Source organism: Pristiophorus japonicus, unplaced genomic scaffold (genome assembly GCF_044704955.1).
Source record: "Pristiophorus japonicus isolate sPriJap1 unplaced genomic scaffold, sPriJap1.hap1 HAP1_SCAFFOLD_33, whole genome shotgun sequence".
Lineage (NCBI taxonomy): Eukaryota > Metazoa > Chordata > Chondrichthyes > Pristiophoridae > Pristiophorus > Pristiophorus japonicus.
The window spans coordinates 1092839-1112500 of record NW_027253106.1 but is presented as its reverse complement, the minus strand read 5'-3'; the positions used below and the strand labels follow the sequence as shown (position 1 = coordinate 1112500).

Genomic DNA, 19662 nt, shown 5'->3' with positions numbered 1-19662 from the left:
CCAGCTGAGTTTTACAGAATTCTTTGTTTTTGTTCACTGTGTTTCTGTATCGCTTTTAAGGTGATGTCCTGTCTGTCCGAGGTCATTCTCTGTCTCTCCAAAATGGTTGCTATCAGTATCGGATCATTATGTATCTGTTTAAAAGGAATGTGCTGTCTGTCCCGGATTTTAAATTACAAATTTCAAAAACTGCCTTTGGAGGTTGCAGGAATTTTAGTTTGTTGGTGTGTTTCTGTAGCGAGGGAGTGTGTGCAAACGTGCTGCGCGATCTTACTGTGCATTTCATGTCATGGGAGAAAAAATGCATTACATGCAACTTGAAGCCACACTGATTTGATTGAACACACATTCGAGGACTGCCTGACAGGAGAAGAATCTGCTGTGGGATTTTGCTGTTCCACATCTGAAAGAAGGCAAATTATATAAGTTAGAAACATAGCGATTTGAGCGAGAGCTTGCGGATGGGCTTTGTGACATGATGAGCTCTTTCCTCCTTATTTTCAAATACAAATCAAATCAAGACAAGACAAGACATGACTGACTGACTGACTTTGTTTATATAAATATATGTATTAATATTTATATATGCGTATATTAACATACATTCCATACTTTTTAACTTTCAAAATAAATGTGCCTTTTCTGTTCTACCGGCACTGGGCTCTATTGCATTTGAGCTCTTTCACAGCACACGCAGCTGCTGTCAGATCCAGCAGAAAGGCACTCGCGACTTTAAAAGATCGCCTTTGTTCCCCACATCTTCGCTCGTGGCTTGTCTTACACCATGGGCTTACTTGTTTGTGTATTTACTGACTGCACGCCCTGATTTCCAGTGGATTTCAAGCAGTCGCACAGCCTTCGTTCAATCAAAAACATATAGATTAAGAAATAATTATTTCTTTATTGAAATCAAACTAAATTCAATTTTTTGCAATAAAACTGTAAATTTATTTATTTTCTTATTGTGATAAATATATATATGTTTTAAATTGTCTTTTTGTCTGGGTTGATTTTACTTCCCTCCGTCCTTCCTGCCTGTCAATCACCTGTGGCTTCAAAAACCGTCCCAGCCACTCGTGGTCCTGAGATCCGCGCTCACTCACGCACAGCACAATTGCCTTCACGAATGATAGAAATCCGACTTTAATCTTTTGAAAGGGAAGTGCTGTCCGTGAAGGCCCATTCTACAGCTGTGTAAGATGGATGTGCTTCCTGTCCTGGATCATTCGGTGTCTGTTCAAACGGGATGGTTGTCAGTTCCGGTTCATCAACTGCCCCTTTAAGACGTATTTTCTCATAATCGCGATCATCCTGTATATTTTAAAAGGAGTGTGATTTCAGTTGCGATAACCGATTGTTAAACTGTTGTGTATCAAGCTACATTGACGTTGCCTGTGTCCGTGCACATCCATATCGCAGCGTAACGGTTCATTACTCAAAATATGCCCATATTTTCATAAATCCACTCCTTGAAAGATCCCTTGTCCCAAATTTGCTCTCAGTATAAAAAAAACAACAAATTTCATGCCAGCAGCAGCAGCCGCGTGGCCTAATGGATAAGTCGTCTGACTTCGATTGTAACTGTGATGTTATCAAAAGATTGCAGGTTCGAGTCCTGCCGCGGTCAGCTAACTTGCCGCGTGAAATTTTACATTCTTTATTTTGATTCTGCCTCAAAACCAACCATCTCGTGCAGTCACTCACCGAAAGTAAAGGAAGGCTGTTTGCTTTAAAAAGCTCATGGCCCATTTTCATCACTGTCGATCTGGTTGCACGGGCAAAACAAGCGGTGAAGTAGACTTTCGTGCACATTATTTCTGTTTGAATGGAAAAAGTAGGGGATGGATGTCTGACGTTGCAGTAAATAGGAGATAAGGTGACTGAGAAGTTCAGGCAATGGACTGCTGATCCAGTCTGCCCTCAACTTCGTCGTTATTGTGTTAAACCGTTTCCACTCGGTTTTTTTCCGTAATCACATTTAACCTCATTGCCAAATTCACCTTTTACTGACAAGAATGCAGCTCGTTGGTGAAGTAATGTCTCAAAGAATAATCTATTCATCAAAGGGAAAACATGAGCAGGACTATGGAGAGGGGGACGATGGGCCGAATAGCAAACGAAGGTCAGAATCTGAGAGCTAGATCCCTTACTGTCGGCGGCTCGTTGGTCTAGGGGTATGATTCTCGCTTAGGGGTTTTAATAATTGAAATGCGAGAGGTCCCGGGTTCAAATTCCGGACGAGCCCTGACAACTTTTAGTCAAAAAAACACTTCTCAGCCGGTCGACATGTTTCAAATTAAAACGTTTGATTGCGCGCCGTTGTTCACACAGCGTCCAAAAATCCTGGAGATTCCCAGGAGCAAAGTGAAACTCACCGAACTGAGTAAAGTTCATGCATCTCAGATGTGCTCGGCTCAGTGTCTCATTGGACAACCTAAACCCGTGTTTGATTCTGGCCAATTCTTGATCAGTCCATCTTCCGTTCTGCACGCATGAGCTCACCTCCATTGGGATATGGATACATTCAGCGTCAATCTCAACTTCAACGTGAAACAGACTCTGCCCTTAATATGAGTGCGTCCTGTTTCTCCAGCGCTGAAAAGATGGGAGAAGCTGGCTTTGGATTTAGTCCCTTGGCTGCCGAATTTAAACCGTACAGGAAATCAATCCGGGGTGGGCAAGCTGCCTGGTCTGATTAAAAGGCGTTCAGACCCTACATTCCAGGCATGTTATTGTGTTCTGGCCTCAACATTCGATTCAACGTCTCGGATCATAAGCCGCGCTCATTGTCTGCTAATGGTTCTGCTGTTCCCACTAACACCTGCTCTAGTCCATCCTTTGTTATTTTATTGCCCGCTTACCACCCACTTTGCCTTTTCGCATTGTGCCATTTATTATTCAATCACTCCTACGCTCCACAGTATCACAGACATTCCCTTTTGTCCTTCCTCGCTGCCTATTTTTTTCCAGGCGCTATTTTCGTGGAAGAAATCTGTAAACTTTACATTTTTCTTAAAATATCGGAATGATCATCTGACTGAACGTGAGCCCGGGTTCTTCATCCACAGAATGTTCACGACCAGCTGAGTTTTACAGAATTCTTTGTTTTTGTTCACTGTGTTTCTGTATCGCTTTTAAGGTGATGTCCTGTCTGTCCGAGGTCATTCTCTGTCTCTCCAAATTGGTTGCTATCAGTATCGGATCATTATGTATCTGTTTAAAAGGAATGTGCTGTCTGTCCCGGATTTTAAATTACAAATTTCAAAAACTGCCTTTGGAGGTTGCAGGAATTTTAGTTTGTTGGTGTGTTTCTGTAGCGAGGGAGTGTGTGCAAACGTGCTGCGCGATCTTACTGTGCATTTCATGTCATGGGAGAAAAAATGCATTACATGCAACTTGAAGCCACACTGATTTGATTGAACACACATTCGAGGACTGCCTGACAGGAGAAAAATCTGCTGTGGGATTTTGCTGTTCCACATCTGAAAGAAGGCAAATTATATAACTTAGAAACATGGCGATTTGAGCGAGAGCTTGCGGATGGGCTTTGTGAAATGATGAGCTCTTTCCTCCTTATTTTCAAATACAAATCAGATCAAGACAAGACAAGAGATGACTGACTGACTGACTTTGTTTATATAAATATATGTATTAATATTTATATATGCGTATATTAACATACATTCCATACTTTTTAACTTTCAAAATAAATGTGCCTTTTCTGTTCTACCGGCACTGGGCTCTATTGCATTTGAGCTCTTTCACAGCACACGCAGCTGCTGTCAGATCCAGCAGAAAGGCACTCGCGACTTTAAAAGATCGCATTTGTTCCCCACATCTTCGCTCGTGGCTTGTTTTACACCATGGGCTTACTTGTTTGTGTATTTACTGACTGCACGCCCTGATTTCCAGTGGATTTCAAGCAGTCGCACAGCCTTCGTTCAATCAAAAACATATAGATTAAGAAATAATTATATCTTTATTGAAATCAAACTAAATTCAATTTTTTGCAATAAAACAGTAAATTTATTTATTTTCTTATTGTGATAAATATATATATGTTTTAAATTGTCTTTTTGTCTGGGTTGATTTTACTTCCCTCCGTCCTTCCTGCCTGTCAATCACCTGTGGCTTCAAAAACCGTCCCAGCCACTCCTGGTCCTGAGATCCGCGCTCACTCACGCACAGCACAATTGCCTTCAGGAATGATAGAAATACCACTTTAATCTTTTGAAAGGGAAGTGCTGTCCGTGAAGGCCCATTCTACAGCTGTGTAAGATGGATGTGCTTCCTGTCCTGGATCATTCGGTGTCTGTTCAAACGGGATGGTTGTCAGTTCCGGTTCATCAACTGCCCCTTTAAGACGTATTTTCTCATAATCGCGATCATCCTGTATATTTTAAAAGGAGTGTGATTTCAGTTGCGATAACCGATTGTTAAACTGTTGTGTATCAAGCTACATTGACGTTGCCTGTGTCCGTGCACATCCATATCGCAGCGTAACGGTTCATTACTCAAAATATGCCCATATTTTCATAAATCCACTCCTTGAAAGATCCCTTGTCCCAAATTTGCTCTCAGTATAAAAAAAACAACAAATTTCATGCCAGCAGCAGCAGCCGCGTGGCCTAATGGATAAGTCGTCTGACTTCGATTGTAACTGTGATGTTATCAAAAGATTGCAGGTTCGAGTCCTGCCGCGGTCAGCTAACTTGCCGCGAGAAATTTTACATTCTTTATTTTGATTCTGCCTCAAAACCAACCATCTCGTGCAGTCACTCACCGAAAGTAAAGGAAGGCTGTTTGCTTTAAAAAGCTCATGGCACATTTTCATCACTGTCGATCTGGTTGCACGGGCAAAACAAGCGGTGAAGTAGACTTTCGTGCACATTATTTCTGTTTGAATGGAAAAAGTAGGGGATGGATGTCTGACGTTGCAGTAAATAGGAGATGAGGTGACTGAGAAGTTCAGGCAATGGACTGCTGATCCAGTCTGCCCTCAACTTCGTCGTTATTGTGTTAAACCGTTTCCACTCGGTTTTTTTCCGTAATCACATTTAACCTCATTGCCAAATTCACCTTTTACTGACAAGAATGCAGCTCGTTGGTGAAGTAATGTCTCAAAGAATAATCTATTCATCAAAGGGAAAACATTAGCAGGACTATGGAGAGGGGGACGATGGGCCGAATAGCAAACGAAGGTCAGAATCTGAGAGCTAGATCCCTTACTGTCGGCGGCTCGTTGGTCTAGGGGTATGATTCTCGCTTAGGGGTTTTAATAATTGAAATGCGAGAGGTCCCGGGTTCAAATCCCGGACGAGCCCTGACAACTTTTAGTCAAAAAAACACTTCTCAGCCGGTCGACATGTTTCAAATTAAAACGTTTGATTGCGCGCCGTTGTTCACACAGCGTCCAAAAATCCTGGAGATTCCCAGGAGCAAAGTGAAACTCACCGAACTGAGCAAAGTTCATGCATCTCAGATGTGCTCGGCTCAGTGTCTCATTGGACAACCTAAACCCGTGTTTGATTCTGGCCAATTCTTGATCAGTCCATCTTCCGTTCTGCACGCATGAGCTCACCTCCATTGGGATATGGATACATTCAGCGTCAATCTCAACTTCAACGTGAAACAGACTCTGCCCTTAATATGAGTGCGTCCTGTTTCTCCAGCGCTGAAAAGATGGGAGAAGCTGGCTTTGGATTTAGTCCCTTGGCTGCCGAATTTAAACCGTACAGGAAATCAATCCGGGGTGGGCAAGCTGCCTGGTCTGATTAAAAGGCGTTCAGACCCTACATTCCAGGCATGTTATTGTGTTCTGGCCTCAACATTCGATTCAACGTCTCGGATCATAAGCCGCGCTCATTGTCTGCTAATGGTTCTGCTGTTCCCACTAACACCTGCTCTAGTCCATCCTTTGTTATTTTATTGCCCGCTTACCACCCACTTTGCCTTTTCGCATTGTGCCATTTATTATTCAATCACTCCTACGCTCCACTGTATCACAGACATTCCCTTTTGTCCTTCCTCGCTGCCTATTTTTTTCCAGGCGCTATTTTCGTGGAAGAAATCTGTAAACTTTACATTTTTCTTAAAATATCGGAATGATCATCTGACTGAACGTGAGCCCGGGTTCTTCATCCACAGAATGTTCAGGACCAGCTGAGTTTTACAGAATTCTTTGTTTTTGTTCACTGTGTTTCTGTATCGCTTTTAAGGTGATGTCCTGTCTGTCCGAGGTCATTCTCTGTCTCTCCAAAATGGTTGCTATCAGTATCGGATCATTATGTATCTGTTTAAAAGGAATGTGCTGTCTGTCCCGGATTTTAAATTGCAAATTTCAAAAACTGCCTTTGGAGGTTGCAGTAATTTTAGTTTGTTGGTGTGTTTCTGTAGCGAGGGAGTTTGTGCAAACGTGCTGCGCGATCTTACTGTGCATTTCATGTCATGGGAGAAAAAATGCATTACATGCAACTTGAAGCGACACTGATTTGATTGAACACACATTCGAGGACTGCCTGACAGGAGAAGAATCTGCTGTGGGATTTTGCTGTTCCACATCTGAAAGAAGGCAAATTATATAAGTTAGAAACATAGCGATTTGAGCGAGAGCTTGCGGATGGGCTTTGTGACATGATGAGCTCTTTCCTCCTTATTTTCAAATACAAATCAAATCAAGACAAGACAAGAGATGACTGACTGACTGACTTTGTTTATATAAATATATGTATTAATATTTATATATGCGTATATTAACATACATTCCATACTTTTTAACTTTCAAAATAAATGTGCCTTTTCTGTTCTACCGGCACTGGGCTCTATTGCATTTGAGCTCTTTCACAGCACACGCAGCTGCTGTCAGATCCAGCAGAAAGGCACTCGCGACTTTAAAAGATCGCATTTGTTCCCCACATCTTCGCTCGTGGCTTGTTTTACACCATGGGCTTACTTGTTTGTGTATTTACTGACTGCACGCCCTGATTTCCAGTGGATTTCAAGCAGTCGCACAGCCTTCGTTCAATCAAAAACATATAGATTAAGAAATAATTATATCTTTATTGAAATCAAACTAAATTCAATTTTTTGCAATAAAACAGTAAATTTATTTATTTTCTTATTGTGATAAATATATATATGTTTTAAATTGTCTTTTTGTCTGGGTTGATTTTACTTCCCTCCGTCCTTCCTGCCTGTCAATCACCTGTGGCTTCAAAAACCGTCCCAGCCACTCCTGGTCCTGAGATCCGCGCTCACTCACGCACAGCACAATTGCCTTCAGGAATGATAGAAATACCACTTTAATCTTTTGAAAGGGAAGTGCTGTCCGTGAAGGCCCATTCTACAGCTGTGTAAGATGGATGTGCTTCCTGTCCTGGATCATTCGGTGTCTGTTCAAACGGGATGGTTGTCAGTTCCGGTTCATCAACTGCCCCTTTAAGACGTATTTTCTCATAATCGCGATCATCCTGTATATTTTAAAAGGAGTGTGATTTCAGTTGCGATAACCGATTGTTAAACTGTTGTGTATCAAGCTACATTGACGTTGCCTGTGTCCGTGCACATCCATATCGCAGCGTAACGGTTCATTACTCAAAATATGCCCATATTTTCATAAATCCACTCCTTGAAAGATCCCTTGTCCCAAATTTGCTCTCAGTATAAAAAAAACAACAAATTTCATGCCAGCAGCAGCAGCCGCGTGGCCTAATGGATAAGTCGTCTGACTTCGATTGTAACTGTGATGTTATCAAAAGATTGCAGGTTCGAGTCCTGCCGCGGTCAGCTAACTTGCCGCGAGAAATTTTACATTCTTTATTTTGATTCTGCCTCAAAACCAACCATCTCGTGCAGTCACTCACCGAAAGTAAAGGAAGGCTGTTTGCTTTAAAAAGCTCATGGCACATTTTCATCACTGTCGATCTGGTTGCACGGGCAAAACAAGCGGTGAAGTAGACTTTCGTGCACATTATTTCTGTTTGAATGGAAAAAGTAGGGGATGGATGTCTGACGTTGCAGTAAATAGGAGATGAGGTGACTGAGAAGTTCAGGCAATGGACTGCTGATCCAGTCTGCCCTCAACTTCGTCGTTATTGTGTTAAACCGTTTCCACTCGGTTTTTTTCCGTAATCACATTTAACCTCATTGCCAAATTCACCTTTTACTGACAAGAATGCAGCTCGTTGGTGAAGTAATGTCTCAAAGAATAATCTATTCATCAAAGGGAAAACATTAGCAGGACTATGGAGAGGGGGACGATGGGCCGAATAGCAAACGAAGGTCAGAATCTGAGAGCTAGATCCCATACTGTCGGCGGCTCGTTGGTCTAGGGGTATGATTCTCGCTTAGGGGTTTTAATAATTGAAATGCGAGAGGTCCCGGGTTCAACTCCCGGACGAGCCCTGACAACTTTTAGTCAAAAAAACACTTCTCAGCCGGTCGACATGTTTCAAATTAAAACGTTTGATTGCGCGCCGTTGTTCACACAGCGTCCAAAAATCCTGGAGATTCCCAGGAGCAAAGTGAAACTCACCGAACTGAGCAAAGTTCATGCATCTCAGATGTGCTCGGCTCAGTGTCTCATTGGACAACCTAAACCCGTGTTTGATTCTGGCCAATTCTTGATCAGTCCATCTTCCGTTCTGCACGCATGAGCTCACCTCCATTGGGATATGGATACATTCAGCGTCAATCTCAACTTCAACGTGAAACAGACTCTGCCCTTAATATGAGTGCGTCCTGTTTCTCCAGCGCTGAAAAGATGGGAGAAGCTGGCTTTGGATTTAGTCCCTTGGCTGCCGAATTTAAACCGTACAGGAAATCAATCCGGGGTGGGCAAGCTGCCTGGTCTGATTAAAAGGCGTTCAGACCCTACATTCCAGGCATGTTATTGTGTTCTGGCCTCAACATTCGATTCAACGTCTCGGATCATAAGCCGCGCTCATTGTCTGCTAATGGTTCTGCTGTTCCCACTAACACCTGCTCTAGTCCATCCTTTGTTATTTTATTGCCCGCTTACCACCCACTTTGCCTTTTCGCATTGTGCCATTTATTATTCAATCACTCCTACGCTCCACTGTATCACAGACATTCCCTTTTGTCCTTCCTCGCTGCCTATTTTTTTCCAGGCGCTATTTTCGTGGAAGAAATCTGTAAACTTTACATTTTTCTTAAAATATCGGAATGATCATCTGACTGAACGTGAGCCCGGGTTCTTCATCCACAGAATGTTCAGGACCAGCTGAGTTTTACAGAATTCTTTGTTTTTGTTCACTGTGTTTCTGTATCGCTTTTAAGGTGATGTCCTGTCTGTCCGAGGTCATTCTCTGTCTCTCCAAAATGGTTGCTATCAGTATCGGATCATTATGTATCTGTTTAAAAGGAATGTGCTGTCTGTCCCGGATTTTAAATTGCAAATTTCAAAAACTGCCTTTGGAGGTTGCAGTAATTTTAGTTTGTTGGTGTGTTTCTGTAGCGAGGGAGTTTGTGCAAACGTGCTGCGCGATCTTACTGTGCATTTCATGTCATGGGAGAAAAAATGCATTACATGCAACTTGAAGCGACACTGATTTGATTGAACACACATTCGAGGACTGCCTGACAGGAGAAGAATCTGCTGTGGGATTTTGCTGTTCCACATCTGAAAGAAGGCAAATTATATAAGTTAGAAACATAGCGATTTGAGCGAGAGCTTGCGGATGGGCTTTGTGACATGATGAGCTCTTTCCTCCTTATTTTCAAATACAAATCAAATCAAGACAAGACAAGACATGACTGACTGACTGACTTTGTTTATATAAATATATGTATTAATATTTATATATGCGTATATTAACATACATTCCATACTTTTTAACTTTCAAAATAAATGTGCCTTTTCTGTTCTACCGGCACTGGGCTCTTTTGCATTTGAGCTCTTTCACAGCACACGCAGCTGCTGTCAGATCCAGCAGAAAGGCACTCGCGACTTTAAAAGATCGCCTTTGTTCCCCACATCTTCGCTCGTGGCTTGTCTTACACCATGGGCTTACTTGTTTGTGTATTTACTGACTGCACGCCCTGATTTCCAGTGGATTTCAAGCAGTCGCACAGCCTTCGTTCAATGAAAAACATATAGATTAAGAAATAATTATTTCTTTATTGAAATCAAACTAAATTCAATTTTTTGCAATAAAACTGTAAATTTATTTATTTTCTGATTGTGATAAATATATATATGTTTTAAATTGTCTTTTTGTCTGGGTTGATTTTACTTCCCTCCGTCCTTCCTGCCTGTCAATCACCTGTGGCTTCAAAAACCGTCCCAGCCACTCGTGGTCCTGAGATCCGCGCTCACTCACGCACAGCACAATTGCCTTCAGGAATGATAGAAATCCGACTTTAATCTTTTGAAAGGGAAGTGCTGTCCGTGAAGGCCCATTCTACAGCTGTGTAAGATGGATGTGCTTCCTGTCCTGGATCATTCGGTGTCTGTTCAAACGGGATGGTTGTCAGTTCCGGTTCATCAACTGCCCCTTTAAGACGTATTTTCTCATAATCGCGATCATCCTGTATATTTTAAAAGGAGTGTGATTTCAGTTGCGATAACCGATTGTTAAACTGTTGTGTATCAAGCTACATTGACGTTGCCTGTGTCCGTGCACATCCATATCGCAGCGTAACGGTTCATTACTCAAACTATGCCCATATTTTCATAAATCCACTCCTTGAAAGATCCCTTGTCCCAAATTTGCTCTCAGTATAAAAAAAACAACAAATTTCATGCCAGCAGCAGCAGCCGCGTGGCCTAATGGATAAGTCGTCTGACTTCGCTTGTAACTGTGATGTTATCAAAAGATTGCAGGTTCGAGTCCTGCCGCGGTCAGCTAACTTGCCGCGTGAAATTTTACATTCTTTATTTTGATTCTGCTTCAAAACCAACCATCTCGTGCAGTCACTCACCGAAAGTAAAGGAAGGCTGTTTGCTTTAAAAAGCTCATGGCACATTTTCATCACTGTCGATCTGGTTGCACGGGCAAAACAAGCGGTGAAGTAGACTTTCGTGCACATTATTTCTGTTTGAATGGAAAAAGTAGGGGATGGATGTCTGACGTTGCAGTAAATAGGAGATAAGGTGACTGAGAAGTTCAGGCAATGGACTGCTGATCCAGTCTGCCCTCAACTTCGTCGTTATTGTGTTTAACCGTTTCCACTCGGTTTTTTTCCGTAATCACATTTAACCTCATTGCCAAATTCACCTTTTACTGACAAGAATGCAGCTCGTTGGTGAAGTAATGTCTCAAAGAATAATCTATTCATTAAAGGGAAAACACGAGCAGGACGATGGAGAGGGAGACGATGGGCCGAATAGCAAACGAAGGTCAGAATCTGAGAGCTAGATCCCTTACTGTCGGCGGCTCGTTGGTCTAGGGGTATGATTCTCGCTTAGGGGTTTTAATAATTGAAATGCGAGAGGTCCCGGGTTCAAATCCCGGACGAGCCCTGACATCTTTTAGTCAAAAAAACACTTCTCAGCCGGTCGACATGTTTCAAATTAAAACGTTTGATTGCGCGCCGTTGTTCACACAGCGTCCAAAAATCCTGGAGATTCCCAGGAGCAAAGTGAAAATCACCGAACTGAGTAAAGTTCATGCATCTCAGATGTGCTCGGCTCAGTGTCTCATTGAACAACCTAAACCCGTGTTTGATTCTGGCCAATTCTTGATCAGTCCATCTTCCGTTCTGCACTCATGAGCTCACCTCCATTGGGATATGGATACATTCAGCGTCAATCTCAACTTCAACATGAAACAGACTCTGCCCTTAATAAAAGTGCGTCCTGTTTCTCCAGCGCTGAAAAGATGGGAGAAGCTGGCTTTGGATTTAGTCCCTTGGCTGCCGAATTTAAACCGTACAGAAAATCAATCCGGGGTGGGCAAGCTGCCTGGTCTGATTAAAAGGCGTTCAGACCCTACATTCCAGGCATGTTATTGTGTTCTGGCCTCAACATTCGATTCAACGTCTCGGATCATAAGCCGCGCTCATTGTCTGCTAATGGTTCTGCTGTTCCCACTAACACCTGCTCTAGTCCATCCTTTGTTATTTTATTGCCCGCTTACCACCCACTTTGCCTTTTCGCATTGTGCCATTTGTTATTCAATCACTCCTACGCTCCACTGTATCACAGACATTCCCTTTTGTCCTTCCTCGCTACCTATTTTTTTCCAGGCGCTATTTTCGTGGAAGAAATCTGTAAATTTTACATTTTTCTTAAAATATCGGAATGATCATCTGACTGAACGTGAGCCCGGGTTCTTCATCCACAGAATGTTCACGACCAGCTGAGTTTTACAGAATTCTTTGTTTTTGTTCACTGTGTTTCTGTATCGCTTTTAAGGTGATGTCCTGTCTGTCCGAGGTCATTCTCTGTCTCTCCAAAATGGTTGCTATCAGTATCGGATCATTATGTATCTGTTTAAAAGGAATGTGCTGTCTGTCCCGGATTTTAAATTACAAATTTCAAAAACTGCCTTTGGAGGTTGCAGGAATTTTAGTTTGTTGGTGTGTTTCTGTAGCGAGGGAGTGTGTGCAAACGTGCTGCGCGATCTTACTGTGCATTTCATGTCATGGGAGAAAAAATGCATTACATGCAACTTGAAGCCACACTGATTTTATTGAACACACATTCGAGGACTGCCTGACAGGAGAAGAATCTGCTGTGGGATTTTGCTGTTCCACATCTGAAAGAAGGCAAATTATATAAGTTAGAAACATGGCGATTTGAGCGAGAGCTTGCGGATGGGCTTTGTGACATGATGAGCTCTTTCCTCCTTATTTTCAAATACAAATCAAATCAAGACAAGACAAGACATGACTGACTGACTGACTTTGTTTATATAAATATATGTATTAATATTTATATATGCGTATATTAACATACATTCCATACTTTTTAACTTTCAAAATAAATGTGCCTTTTCTGTTCTACCGGCACTGGGCTCTATTGCATTTGAGCTCTTTCACAGCACACGCATCTGCTGTCAGATCCAGCAGAAAGGCACTCGCGACTTTAAAAGATCGCCTTTGTTCCCCATATCTTCCCTCGTGGCTTGTCTTACACCATGGGCTTACTGTGTTTGGGTATTTACTGACTGCACGCTCTGATTTCCAGTGGATTTCATGCAGTCGCTCAGCCTTCGTTCAATCAAAAATATATAGATTAAGAAATAATTATTTATTCATTTAAATCAAACCAAATTCAATTTTTTGCAATAAAACTGTAAATTTATTTATTTTCTTATTGTGATAAATATATATATATGTTTTAAATTGTCTTTTTGTCTGGGTTGATTTTACTTCCCTCCGTCCTTCCTGCCTGTCAATCACCTGTGGCTTCAAAAACCGTCCCAGCCACTCCTGGTCCTGAGTCCGCGCTCACTCACGCACAGCACAATTGCCTTCAGGAATGATAGAAATCCCACTTTAATCTTTTGAAAGGGAAGTGCTGTTCGTGAAGGCCCATTCTACAGCTGTGTAAGATGGATGTGCTTCCTTTCCTGGATCATTCGGTGTCTGTTCAAACGGGATGGTTGTCAGTTCCGTTTCATCAACTGCCCCTTTAAGACGTATTTTCTCATAATCGCGATCATCCTGTATATTTTAAAAGGAGTGTGATTTCAGTTGCGATAACCGATTGTTAAACTGTTGTGTATCAAGCTACATTGACGTTGCCTGTGTCCGTGCACATCCATATCGCAGCGTAACATTTCATTACTCAATATATGCCCATATTTTCATAAATCCACTCCTTGAAAGATCCCTTGTCCCAAATTTGCTCTCAGTTTAAAAAAAACAACAAATTTCATGCCAGCAGCAGCAGCCGCGTCGCCTAATGGATAAGTCGTCTGACTTCGATTGTAACTGTGATGTTATCAAAAGATTGCAGGTTCGAGACCTGCCGCGGTCAGCTAACTTGCCGCGTGAAATTTTACATTCTTTATTTTGATTCTGCCTCAAAACCAACCATCTCGTGCAGTCACTCACCGAAAGTAAAGGAAGGCTGTTTGCTTTAAAAAGCTCATGGCACATTTTCGTCACTGTCGATCTGGTTGCACGGGCAAAACAAGCGGTGAAGTAGACTTTCGTGCACATTATTTCTGTTTGAATGGAAAAAGTAGGGGATGGATGTCTGACGTTGCAGTAAATAGGAGATAAGGTGACTGAGAAGTTCAGGCAATGGACTGCTGATCCAGTCTGCCCTCAACTTCGTCGTTATTGTGTTAAACCGTTTCCACTCGGTTTTTTTCCGTAATCACATTTAACCTCATTGCCAAATTCACCTTTTACTGACAAGAATGCAGCTCGTTGGTGAAGTAATGTCTCAAAGAATAATCTATTCATTAAAGGGAAAACACGAGCAGGACGATGGAGAGGGAGACGATGGGCCGAATAGCAAACGAAGGTCAGAATCTGAGAGCTAGATCCCTTACTGTCGGCGGCTCGTTGGTCTAGGGGTATGATTCTCGCTTAGGGGTTTTAATAATTGAAATGCGAGAGGTCCCGGGTTCAAATCCCGGACGAGCCCTGACATCTTTTAGTCAAAAAAACACTTCTCAGCCGGTCGACATGTTTCAAATTAAAACGTTTGATTGCGCGCCGTTGTTCACACAGCGTCCAAAAATCCTGGAGATTCCCAGGAGCAAAGTGAAAATCACCGAACTGAGTAAAGTTCATGCATCTCAGATGTGCTCGGCTCAGTGTCTCATTGAACAACCTAAACCCGTGTTTGATTCTGGCCAATTCTTGATCAGTCCCTCTTCCGTTCTGCACTCATGAGCTCACCTCCATTGGGATATGGATACATTCAGCGTCAATCTCAACTTCAACATGAAACAGACTCTGCCCTTAATAAAAGTGCGTCCTGTTTCTCCAGCGCTGAAAAGATGGGAGAAGCTGGCTTTGGATTTAGTCCCTTGGCTGCCGAATTTAAACCGTACAGAAAATCAATCCGGGGTGGGCAAGCTGCCTGGTCTGATTAAAAGGCGTTCAGACCCTACATTCCAGGCATGTTATTGTGTTCTGGCCTCAACATTCGATTCAACGTCTCGGATCATAAGCCGCGCTCATTGTCTGCTAATGGTTCTGCTGTTCCCACTAACACCTGCTCTAGTCCATCCTTTGTTATTTTATTGCCCGCTTACCACCCACTTTGCCTTTTCGCATTGTGCCATTTGTTATTCAATCACTCCTACGCTCCACTGTATCACAGACATTCCCTTTTGTCCTTCCTCGCTACCTATTTTTTTCCAGGCGCTATTTTCGTGGAAGAAATCTGTAAATTTTACATTTTTCTTAAAATATCGGAATGATCATCTGACTGAACGTGAGCCCGGGTTCTTCATCCACAGAATGTTCACGACCAGCTGAGTTTTACAGAATTCTTTGTTTTTGTTCACTGTGTTTCTGTATCGCTTTTAAGGTGATGTCCTGTCTGTCCGAGGTCATTCTCTGTCTCTCCAAAATGGTTGCTATCAGTATCGGATCATTATGTATCTGTTTAAAAGGAATGTGCTGTCTGTCCCGGATTTTAAATTACAAATTTCAAAAACTGCCTTTGGAGGTGTGTTTCTGTAGCGAGGGAGTGTGTGCAAACGTGCTGCGCGATCTTACTGTGCATTTCATGTCATGGGAGAAAAAATGCATTACATGCAACTTGAAGCCACACTGATTTTATTGAACACACATTCGAGGACTGCCTGACAGGAGAAGAATCTGCTGTGGGATTTTGCTGTTCCACATCTGAAAGAAGGCAAATTATATAAGTTAGAAACATGGCGATTTGAGCGAGAGCTTGCGGATGGGCTTTGTGACATGATGAGCTCTTTCCTCCTTATTATCAAATACAAATCAAATCAAGACAAGACAAGACATGACTGACTGACTGACTTTGTTTATATAAATATATGTATTAATATTTATATATGCGTATATTAACATACATTCCATACTTTTTAACTTTCAAAATAAATGTGCCTTTTCTGTTCTACCGGCACTGGGCTCTATTGCATTTGAGCTCTTTCACAGCACACGCAGCTGCTGTCAGATCCAGCAGAAAGGCACTCGCGACTTTAAAAGATCGCCTTTGTTCCCCACATCTTCGCTCGTGGCTTGTCTTACACCATGGGCTTACTTGTTTGTGTATTTACTGACTGCACGCCCTGATTTCCAGTGGATTTCAAGCAGTCGCACAGCCTTCGTTCAATGAAAAACATATAGATTAAGAAATAATTATTTCTTTATTGAAATCAAACTAAATTCAATTTTTTGCAACAAAACTGTAAATTTATTTATTTTCTTATTGTGATAAATATATATATGTTTTAAATTGTCTTTTTGTCTGGGTTGATTTTACTTCCCTCCGTCCTTCCTGCCTGTCAATCACCTGTGGCTTCAAAAACCGTCCCAGCCACTCGTGGTCCTGAGATCCGCGCTCACTCACGCACAGCACAATTGCCTTCAGGAATGATAGAAATCCGACTTTAATCTTTTGAAAGGGAAGTGCTGTCCGTGAAGGCCCATTCTACAGCTGTGTAAGATGGATGTGCTTCCTGTCCTGGATCATTCGGTGTCTGTTCAAACGGGATGGTTGTCAGTTCCGTTTCATCAACTGCCCCTTTAAGACGTATTTTCTCATAATCGCGATCATCCTGTATATTTTAAAAGGAGTGTGATTTCAGTTGCGATAACCGATTGTTAAACTGTTGTGTATCAAGCTACATTGACGTTGCCTGTGTCCGTGCACATCCATATCGCAGCGTAACGGTTCATTACTCAAAATATGCCCATATTTTCATAAATCCACTCCTTGAAAGATCCCTTGTCCCAAATTTGCTCTCAGTTTAAAAAAAACAACAAATTTCATGCCAGCAGCAGCAGCCGCGTGGCCTAATGGATAAGTCGTCTGACTTCGATTGTAACTGTGATGTTATCAAAAGATTGCAGGTTCGAGACCTGCCGCGGTCAGCTAACTTGCCGCGTGAAATTTTACATTCTTTATTTTGATTCTGCCTCAAAACCAACCATCTCGTGCAGTCACTCACCGAAAGTAAAGGAAGGCTGTTTGCTTTAAAAAGCTCATGGCACATTTTCGTCACTGTCGATCTGGTTGCACGGGCAAAACAAGCGGTGAAGTAGACTTTCGTGCACATTATTTCTGTTTGAATGGAAAAAGTAGGGGATGGATGTCTGACGTTGCAGTAAATAGGAGATAAGGTGACTGAGAAGTTCAGGCAATGGACTGCTGATCCAGTCTGCCCTCAACTTCGTCGTTATTGTGTTAAACCGTTTCCACTCGGTTTTTTTCCGTAATCACATTTAACCTCATTGCCAAATTCACCTTTTACTGACAAGAATGCAGCTCGTTGGTGAAGTAATGTCTCAAAGAATAATCTATTCATTAAAGGGAAAACATGAGCAGGACGATGGAGAGGGGGACGATGGGCCGAATAGCAAACGAAGGTCAGAATCTGAGAGCTAGATCCCTTACTGTCGGCGGCTCGTTGGTCTAGGGGTATGATTCTCGCTTAGGGGTTTTAATAATTGAAATGCGAGAGGTCCCGGGTTCAAATCCCGGACGAGCCCTGACAACTTTTAGTCAAAAAAACACTTCTCAGCCGGTCGACATGTTTCAAATTAAAACGTTTGATTGCGCGCCGTTGTTCACACAGCGTCCAAAAATCCTGGAGATTCCCAGGAGCAAAGTGAAACTCACCGAACTGAGTAAAGTTCATGCATCTCAGATGTGCTCGGCTCAGTGTCTCATTGGACAACCTAAACCCGTGTTTGATTCTGGCCAATTCTTGATCAGTCCATCTTCCGTTCTGCACGCATGAGCTCACCTCCATTGGGATATGGATACATTCAGCGTCAATCTCAACTTCAACGTGAAACAGACTCTGCCCTAAATATGAGTGCGTCCTGTTTCTCCAGCGCTGAAAAGATGGGAGAAGCTGGCTTTGGATTTAGTCCCTTGGCTGCCGAATTTAAACCGTACAGGAAATCAATCCGGGGTGGGCAAGCTGCCTGGTCAGATTAAAAGGCGTTCAGACCCTACATTCCAGGCATGTTATTGTGTTCTGTCCTCAACATTCGATTCAACGTCTCGGATCATAAGCCGCGCTCATTGTCTGCTAATGGTTCTGCTGTTCCCACTAACACCTGCTCTAGTCCATCCTTTGTTATTTTATTGCCCGCTTACCACCCACTTTGCCTTTTCGCATTGTGCCATTTATTATTCAATCACTCCTACGCTCCACTGTATCACAGACATTCCCTTTTGTCCTTCCTCGCTGCCTATTTTTTTCCAGGCGCTATTTTCGTGGAAGAAATCTGTAAACTTTACATTTTTCTTAAAATATCGGAATGATCATCTGACTGAACGTGAGCCCGGGTTCTTCATCCACAGAATGTTCACGACCAGCTGAGTTTTACAGAATTCTTTGTTTTTGTTCACTGTGTTTCTGTATCGCTTTTAAGGTGATGTCCTGTCTGTCCGAGGTCATTCTCTGTCTCTCCAAAATGGTTGCTATCAGTATCGGATCATTATGTATCTGTTTAAAAGGAATGTGCTGTCTGTCCCGGATTTTAAATTACAAATTTCAAAAACTGCCTTTGGAGGTTGCAGGAATTTTAGTTTGTTGGTGTGTTTCTGTAGCGAGGGAGTGTGTGGAAACGTGCTGCGCGATCTTACTGTGCATTTCATGTCATGGGAGAAAAAATGCATTACATGCAACTTGAAGCGACACTGATTTGATTGAACACACATTCGAGGACTGCCTGACAGGAGAAGAATCTGCTGTGGGATTTTGCTGTTCCACATCTGAAAGAAGGCAAATTATATAAGTTAGAAACATAGCGATTTGAGCGAGAGCTTGCGGATGGGCTTTGTGACATGATGAGCTCTTTCCTCCTTATTTTCAAATACAAATCAAATCAAGACAAGACAAGACATGACTGACTGACTGACTTTGTTTATATAAATATATGTATTAATATTTATATATGCGTATATTAACATACATTCCATACTTTTTAACTTTCAAAATAAATGTGCCTTTTCTGTTCTACCGGCACTGGGCTCTTTTGCATTTGAGCTCTTTCACAGCACACGCAGCTGCTGTCAGATCCAGCAGAAAGGCACTCGCGACTTTAAAAGATCGCCTTTGTTCCCCATATCTTCCCTCGTGGCTTGTCTTACACCATGGGCTTACTATGTTTGGGTATTTACTGACTGCACGCTCTGATTTCCAGTGGATTTCATGCAGTCGCACAGCCTTCGTTCAATCAAAAATATATAGATTAAGAAATAATTATTTATTCATTTAAATCAAACCAAATTCAATTTTTTGCAATAAAACTGTAAATTTATTTATTTTCTTATTGTGATAAATATATATATATGTTTTAAATTGTCTTTTTGTCTGGGTTGATTTTACTTCCCTCCGTCCTTCCTGCCTGTCAATCACCTGTGGCTTCAAAAACCGTCCCAGCCACTCGTGGTCCTGAGATCCGCGCTCACTCACGCACAGCACAATTGCCTTCAGGAATGATAGAAATCCCACTTTAATCTTTTGAAAGGGAAGTGCTGTTCGTGAAGGCCCATTCTACAGCTGTGTAAGATGGATG

The 19662-nt window shown here is 42.2% G+C and overlaps 5 non-coding genes across 5 annotated transcripts; all 5 read left to right on the top strand.

The window, feature by feature from the left end:
• The first annotated feature begins 5236 nt into the window (after nucleotides 1-5236).
• trnap-agg (transfer RNA proline (anticodon AGG)) lies at nucleotides 5237-5324 on the top strand. The gene is given in 2 exon segments: nucleotides 5237-5272; nucleotides 5289-5324. It is a non-coding gene; the product is annotated as a tRNA-Pro (tRNA).
• Nucleotides 5325-8315: 2991 nt separating this feature from the next.
• Nucleotides 8316-8403, top strand: trnap-agg (transfer RNA proline (anticodon AGG)). Its single transcript is given in 2 exon segments — nucleotides 8316-8351; nucleotides 8368-8403. It is a non-coding gene; the product is annotated as a tRNA-Pro (tRNA).
• A 2991-nt stretch (nucleotides 8404-11394) lies between these two features.
• On the top strand, nucleotides 11395-11482 carry trnap-agg (transfer RNA proline (anticodon AGG)). The gene is given in 2 exon segments: nucleotides 11395-11430; nucleotides 11447-11482. It is a non-coding gene; the product is annotated as a tRNA-Pro (tRNA).
• A 2993-nt stretch (nucleotides 11483-14475) lies between these two features.
• trnap-agg (transfer RNA proline (anticodon AGG)) lies at nucleotides 14476-14563 on the top strand. Its single transcript is given in 2 exon segments — nucleotides 14476-14511; nucleotides 14528-14563. It is a non-coding gene; the product is annotated as a tRNA-Pro (tRNA).
• A 2968-nt stretch (nucleotides 14564-17531) lies between these two features.
• Nucleotides 17532-17619, top strand: trnap-agg (transfer RNA proline (anticodon AGG)). Its single transcript is given in 2 exon segments — nucleotides 17532-17567; nucleotides 17584-17619. It is a non-coding gene; the product is annotated as a tRNA-Pro (tRNA).
• The last annotated feature ends 2043 nt before the right edge of the window (nucleotides 17620-19662 follow it).